Genomic DNA, 7,579 nt, shown 5'->3' with positions numbered 1-7,579 from the left:
TATTTTGGTTTGTTAAATGACGCTGTGTCACTGAATTAGATCAGAGTAAAATCTGACTTAGAAATGTAAGAGAGATTTTAACAGTTTAGGACAGATTTACTTCATCAAACCAGAGAAATTAGCTGCTGGTTTTAATTTAATCTGAGAGGTTTCTTTCCCATGATCCTATACTCATCCACGATGGCTCGAGCTAACATGGAGTACTGGAATAGATTACTGGCATCGTGTCACGTTCGTCGTAAAGATGGGACCAAGGCGCAGCGGGAATGTGAATACTCATCTTCTTTATTGTGAAGAAAACCAAAATAAACACTTAAACAAAAACAACGACGAGAAAACAGTCCTGTGAGGCACACAGCTACACATGGCACAACTACCCACAAAAACCCATAGGAAAAACACCCCTACTAAATAGGACCTTCAATTAGAGGCAACGAGGAACAGCTGCCTCCAATTGAAGGTCAAACCCAATAAACTAAACATAGAAATAGAAATACTAGAACGAACATAGAAATATACTAACATAGAACATTAACCAAAAAACCCCGAAACACATAAAACAAACACCCCCTGTCACATCCTGACCAAACTACAATAACAAATAACCCCTTTACTGGTCAGGACATGACATATCGGCAATAATGATACAGATATTTCCACGTTTGATAGAGGCTTGATAACCTTTTGACCAACCCGTCTGTTATTGTTAAGGGATGAAGAATCAACTCTCTCTGTGTTTGTCATCAGGTCACATACCCTCGCTAAAGTATCTCTGTGACAGTCTGTAAAATAACTATTTCTATCAGTTGATCCACCTTCCTTTCTGTGACATTCTGTATAAGAACTCTTTAATCTGTATTGCTTGCTGTTTTGGGGGGGTTTTAGGCTGGGTTTCTGTATAGCACTTCGTGACATCGGCTGATGTAAAAAGGGCTTTATAAATACATTTGATTGATAGATCGATGTCAGTTAATCCACCTTCTTTTCTGTAACGGTCTATAACGTCTGTCCTCCTCTGTGACGGCCCCCTCAGTAGAATAACACAACTTCAGTCCTCCTCTGTGACGGCCCCCTCAGTAAAATAACAGACCATCCTGTTCTGCTTTCATCTGATGACCTGGTACTGTAGGCTCCAGAGACAGGTACATACTGCCCCCTGGTGGTGATGAGGATGTTCTGCAGTTACAATGACATGTATTGTCAGTCACAGGGCTGTAGGCTCCAGACTGTAACACCAACTCACGTGACTCGTCAGATTTCCCCTGTTGTGTTTCAAGCGTGATCTTTATCAACAGTTGAACTGATCTGAAGATTGAATATTTAAAGTTTTCCCAGAACGTTGGGTCTTTCGGACACAGTAATGCCTTCGTCCATCCAGAAGCCTTGTGGTTCGTCTGCATGCGTTCACCTTATTACACTGTAACGTGTGCAACAATGTTTTATCTAACTTTATGACAAAGACCCATTTTAATAGCCATTAATAATTGTCTTAAAAGTCAGCAAAACCAAGGAGCTGATCGTGGACTACAGGGAACAAGGTGGGGGGGCTACATCGATGGGGCTGCAGTGGAGATGGTCGAAAGAGGATCTGACATGGACCAATCACACCGAACACCGTGGTGAAGAAGGCGCCTCTTGAAACCCAGGCGACTGAAGAAATGTGGCAGATACTAACCAAAAGGTTGCTAAAGCTAATCCCTGAGCTGACAAGTTAAAAATGTGTCATTCTGCCCCCGAACAAGGCAGTTAACCCACTGTTCCCCAGTAGGCCGACATTGTAAATAAGAATTTGTTCTTAACTGACTTGCCTCGTTAAATAAAATAAAAATAAAAACCTCTCTGTTCCCCTGACTAGGAGCCGCTGACCTCTCCGTTCCCCTGACCTCTCCGTTCCCCTGACCTCTCCGTTCCCCTGACCTCTCCATTCCCCTGACCTCTCCGTTCCCCTGACCTCTCCGTTCCCCTGACCTCTCCGTTCCCCTGACCTCTCCGTTCCCCTGACCTCTCCGTTCCCCTGACCTCTCCATTCCCCCTGACCTCTCCGTTCCCCTGACCTCTCCGTTCCCCTGACCTCTCCGTTCCCCTGACCTCTCCTTTCCCCTGACCTCTCCGTTCCCCTGACCTCTCCGTTCCCCCTGACCTCTCCGTTCCCCTGACCTCTCCATTCCCCTGACCTCTCCATTCCCCTGACCTCTCCATTCCCCGGACCTCTCCGTTCCCCTGACCTCTCCATTCCCCTGACCTCTCCATTCCCCTGACCTCTCCGTTCCCCAGACCTCTCTGTTCCCCTGACTAGGAGCCGCTGACCTCTCCGTTCCCCTGACCTCTCCGTTCCCCTGACCTCTCCGTTCCCCTGACCTCTCCGTTCCCCTGACCTCTCCATTCCCCTGACCTCTCTGTTCCCCTGACCTCTCTGTTCCCCTGACTAGGAGCCGCTGACCTCTCCGTTCCCCTGACCTCTCCGTTCCCCTGACTAGGAGCCGCTGACCTCTCCGTTCCCCTGACCTCTCCGTTCCCCTGACCTCTCCGTTCCCCTGACCTCTCTGTTCCCCTGACTAGGAGCCGTTTACCGGTTCAACATGACACCTAATGACTCCACGCCAGGACCCAAATGGTTCATTTGTTTATAATCTGACAATCACAGGGTTGACGGGTCCAAAATGGCTCCCTATGCAGCTGTGCTTAGATTCCCTATATAGCCGGTAAAATGTAGTGCACTACATAGGGAATGGAAATAGGATTCCATTTGGGATGTAGTCCAGGGAATGCGATTTGAGAGGCTCTTGGGTCTCCAGCGGAGCAGACATATTTGTTTAAACATATGATGATTACATAAACAAAGATGTATGTGGAGATCTTTTGAACGGGGCAGGAAAACCTTTTTCCCCACCTCTCACGGTTGGATGGGTTGGGTTCTGGTTGAAAACAGGGTAATGTTTTACCAGAGTAACCCCTGCTGATCTGATGCCACAAAGCAGATCTGTACTGCTTTCTGAATATTCACCTAAAGACCTTCTATAGGTCCCATTTGACACCCTATTCCCTACATAGTGTGATCTATGGCACCCTATTCCCTACATAGTGCACTACTTTTGACCAGGGTCTATAGGGCACCCTACTCCCTACATAGTGCCCTACTTTTGACCAGGGTCTATAGGGCACCCTATTCCCTACATAGTGCCCTACTTTTGACCAGGGTCTATAGGGCACCCTATTCCCTACATAGTGCCCTACTTTTGACCAGGGTCTATAGGGCACCCTATTCCCTACATAGTGCACTACTTTTGACCAGGCACTGATCATAAGTAGAGCTCTATGTAGTGAATAGGATGCCATTTGAGACGAGGACCTTGAGACAGCTAAAGCCATGCTGCTACATTCCTGAGTCGCTGCAGCCAGCGACTGGAACGAGCTGCAACAAACACTCAAACTGGACAGTTTTATCTCTTCATTCAAAGACTCAATCATGGACACTCTTACTGACAGTTGTGGCTGCTTTGTGTGATGTATTGTTGTCTCTACCTTCTTGCCCCTTTGTGCTGTTGTCTCTGCCCAATAATGTTTGTACCATGTTGTGTTGCTACCATGTTGTTGTCATGTTGTGTTGCTACCATGTTGTTGTCATGTTGTGTTGCTACCATGTTGTTGCCATGTTGTGTTGCTACCATGTTGTTGTCATGTTGTGCTGCTACCATGCTGTTGTCATGATGTGTTGCTACCATGTTGTTGTCATGTTGTGTTGCTACCATGCTGTTGTCATGTTGTGTTGCTACCATGTTGTTGTCATGTTGTGTTGCTACCTTGCTGTGTTGACATGTGTTGCTACCATGCTGTGTTGACATGTTGTGTTGCTACCATGCTGTGTTGTCATGTTGTGTTTCTACCATGTTGTTGTCATGTTGTGTTGCTACCATGTTGTTGTCATGTTGTGTTGCTACCTTGCTGTGTTGACATGTGTTGCTACCATGTTGTTGTCATGTTGTGATCCTACCATGTTGTGTTGTCATGTTGTGTTGCTACCATGTTGTGTTGTCATGTTGTGTTGCTACCATGCTGTGTTGTCATGTGTTGCTGCCTTGCTATGTTGTCGTCTTAGGTCTCTCTTTATGTAGTGTTGTGTAGTCTCTCTTGTCGTGATGTGTGTTTTGTCCTATATTTATATATATATATATATATTTATATATATGAATAAATAAAATAATCTCCGTCCCCGCAGGGGGGCCTTTTTGGTAGGCTGTCATTGTAAATAAGAATTTGTTCTTAACTGACTTGCCTAGTTAAATAAAGGTTAAATAAAAAATTACAAATAAATATAAAACATCCAGCTGAGTCTTGTTCTTAACATTTGTGGATAACTACAAATGTGAATCCAAGATGGTTCAGTGATCCTGAAACCTGAAGACTTGATGTTAGCAACCCGAGCTCTTCCCTGATGCTTTAGCTCAAACACAGTCAGTCTCAAATAAAAACAATCTATTTACCTAATTGATTAATAACACAAAGCCCAAAGTAGTTTACTATAGTAAGTCAGTCCCCAACAAGCTAATAAAATTACACAGCATTCATTCAAAGATCTTCCTGAAAGGTCAAGTAGAGCTTAGTTAGTTCTCCTAATTCTGTTCAACATAGTTGAGTAATTGAAACCAGATCGTTCACCGTGCATGGCAGTTAAAGAGGATTCAAACACTACTACAAATATTGCTATTGGGGGTCAGGACCATTAGCCCCTTTCTGCTTGTTTAACAACCCGCGTTGTGGGACAGCGGTGGGGGTAAGACCGGCTGTATAGGGCCCAGCTGTGGGACACTGTGATGGAGGGGGTTATGGGGGTTTGGTAGTGTGTGTGTGTGTGTGTGTGTGTGTGTGTGTGTGTGTGTGTGTGTGTGTGTGTGTGAGCTTGTTTAAGTCTGTAAATTTGTGTATCAAGAGCCTTCAACCACAGCTGTGTGTTTAGGGCCCAGTGTTCTGTGTGTTTAGGGCCCAGTGTTCTGTGTGTTTAGGGCCCAGTGTTCTGTGTGTATAGGGCCCAGTGTTCTGGTTGTTTAGGGCCCAGTGTTCTGTGTGTTTAGGGCCCAGTGTTCTGTGTGTTTAGGGCCCAGTGTTCTGTGTGTATAGGGCCCAGTGTTCTGTGTGTTTAGGGCCCAGTGTTCTGTGTGTTTAGGGCCCAGTGTTCTGTGTGTTTAGGGCCCAGTGTTCTGTGTGTATAGGGCCCAGTGTTCTGTGTGTATAGGGCCCAGTGTTCTGTGTGTTTAGGGCCCAGTGTTCTGTGTGTATAGGGGCCCAGTGTTCTGTGTGTATAGGGCCCAGTGTTCTGTGTGTTTAGGGCCCAGTGTTCTGTGTGTATAGGGCCCAGTGTTCTGTGGGTATAGGGCCCAGTGTTCTGTGTGTATAGGGCCCAGTGTTCTGGTTGTATAGGGCCCAGTGTTCTGTGTGTTTAGGGCCCAGTGTTCTGTGTGTTTAGGGCCCAGTGTTCTGTGTGTTTAGGGCCCAGTGTTCTGTGTGTTTAGGGCCCAGTGTTCTGTGTGTTTAGGGCCCAGTGTTCTGTGTGTTTAGGGCCCAGTGTTCTGTGTGTATAGGGCCCAGTGTTCTGTGTGTTTAGGGCCCAGTGTTCTGTGTGTATAGGGCCCAGTGTTCTGTGTGTTTAGGGCCCAGTGTTCTGTGTGTTTAGGGCCCAGTGTTCTGTGTGTTTAGGGCCCAGTGTTCTGTGTGTTTAGGGCCCAGTGTTCTGTGTGTTTAGGGCCCAGTGTTCTGTGTGTTTAGGGCCCAGTGTTCTGTGTGTTTAGGGCCCAGTGTTCTGTGTGTTTAGGGCCCAGTGTTCTGTGTGTATAGGGCCCAGTGTTCTGTGTGTTTAGGGCCCAGTGTTCTGTGTGTATAGGGCCCAGTGTTCTGTGGGTATAGGGCCCAGTGTTCTGTGTGTATAGGGCCCAGTGTTCTGGTTGTATAGGGCCCAGTGTTCTGTGTGTTTAGGGCCCAGTGTTCTGTGTGTTTAGGGCCCAGTGTTCTGTGTGTTTAGGGGCCCAGTGTTCTGTGTGTTTAGGGCCCAGTGTTCTGTGTGTATAGGGCCCAGTGTTCTGTGTGTTTAGGGCCCAGTGTTCTGTGTGTATAGGGCCCAGTGTTCTGTGTGTTTAGGGCCCAGTGTTCTGTGTGTTTAGGGCCCAGTGTTCTGTGTGTTTAGGGCCCAGTGTTCTGTGTGTTTAGGGCCCAGTGTTCTGTGTGTTTAGGGCCCAGTGTTCTGTGTGTTTAGGGCCCAGTGTTCTGTGTGTTTAGGGCCCAGTGTTCTGTGTGTTTAGGGCCCAGTGTTCTGTGTGTTTAGGGCCCAGTGTTCTGTGTGTATAGGGCCCAGTGTTCTGTGTGTTTAGGGCCCAGTGTTCTGTGTGTATAGGGCCCAGTGTTCTGTGGGTATAGGGCCCAGTGTTCTGTGTGTATAGGGCCCAGTGTTCTGGTTGTATAGGGCCCAGTGTTCTGTGTGTTTAGGGCCCAGTGTTCTGTGTGTTTAGGGCCCAGTGTTCTGTGTGTTTAGGGCCCAGTGTTCTGTGTGTTTAGGGCCCAGTGTTCTGTGTGTTTAGGGCCCAGTGTTCTGTGTGTATAGGGCCCAGTGTTCTGTGTGTTTAGGGCCCAGTGTTCTGTGTGTTTAGGGCCCAGTGTTCTGTGTGTATAGGGCCCAGTGTTCTGTGTGTATAGGGCCCAGTGTTCTGTGGGTATAGGGCCCAGTGTTCTGTGTGTTTAGGGCCCAGTGTTCTGGTTGTATAGGGCCCAGTGTTCTGTGTGTTTAGGGCCCAGTGTTCTGTGGTTGTATAGGGCCCAGTGTTCTGTGTGTTTAGGGCCCAGTGTTCTGTGTGTTTAGGGCCCAGTGTTCTGTGTGTTTAGGGCCCAGTGTTCTGTGTGTTTAGGGCCCAGTGTTCTGTGTGTTTAGGGCCCAGTGTTCTGTGTGTATAGGGCCCAGTGTTCTGTGTGTTTAGGGCCCAGTGTTCTGTGTGTATAGGGCCCAGTGTTCTGTGGGTATAGGGCCCAGTGTTCTGTGTGTATAGGGCCCAGTGTTCTGGTTGTATAGGGCCCAGTGTTCTGTGTGTTTAGGGCCCAGTGTTCTGTGTGTTTAGGGCCCAGTGTTCTGTGTGTTTAGGGCCCAGTGTTCTGTGTGTTTAGGGCCCAGTGTTCTGTGTGTTTAGGGCCCAGTGTTCTGTGTGTTTAGGGCCCAGTGTTCTGTGTGTATAGGGCCCAGTGTTCTGTGTGTATAGGGCCCAGTGTTCTGTGGGTATAGGGCCCAGTGTTCTGTGTGTTTAGGGCCCAGTGTTCTGGTTGTATAGGGCCCAGTGTTCTGTGTGTTTAGGGCCCAGTGTTCTGTGGTTGTATAGGGCCCAGTGTTCTGTGTGTATAGGGCCCAGTGTTCTGTGTGTTTAGGGCCCAGTGTTCTGTGTGTTTAGGGCCCAGTGTTCTGTGTGTTTAGGGCCCAGTGTTCTGTGTGTTTAGGGCCCAGTGTTCTGTGGTTGTATAGGGCCCAGTGTTCTGTGTGTTTAGGGCCCAGTGTTCTGTGTGTTTAGGGCCCAGTGTTCTGTGTGTATAGGGCCCAGTGTTCTGTGTG

This window comes from Salmo salar, chromosome ssa01, assembly GCF_905237065.1.
Source record: "Salmo salar chromosome ssa01, Ssal_v3.1, whole genome shotgun sequence".
NCBI classification, from domain to species: domain Eukaryota; kingdom Metazoa; phylum Chordata; class Actinopteri; order Salmoniformes; family Salmonidae; genus Salmo; species Salmo salar.
The sequence above is the reverse complement of the archived record's forward strand: the minus strand, read 5'-3'. Positions refer to the sequence as shown.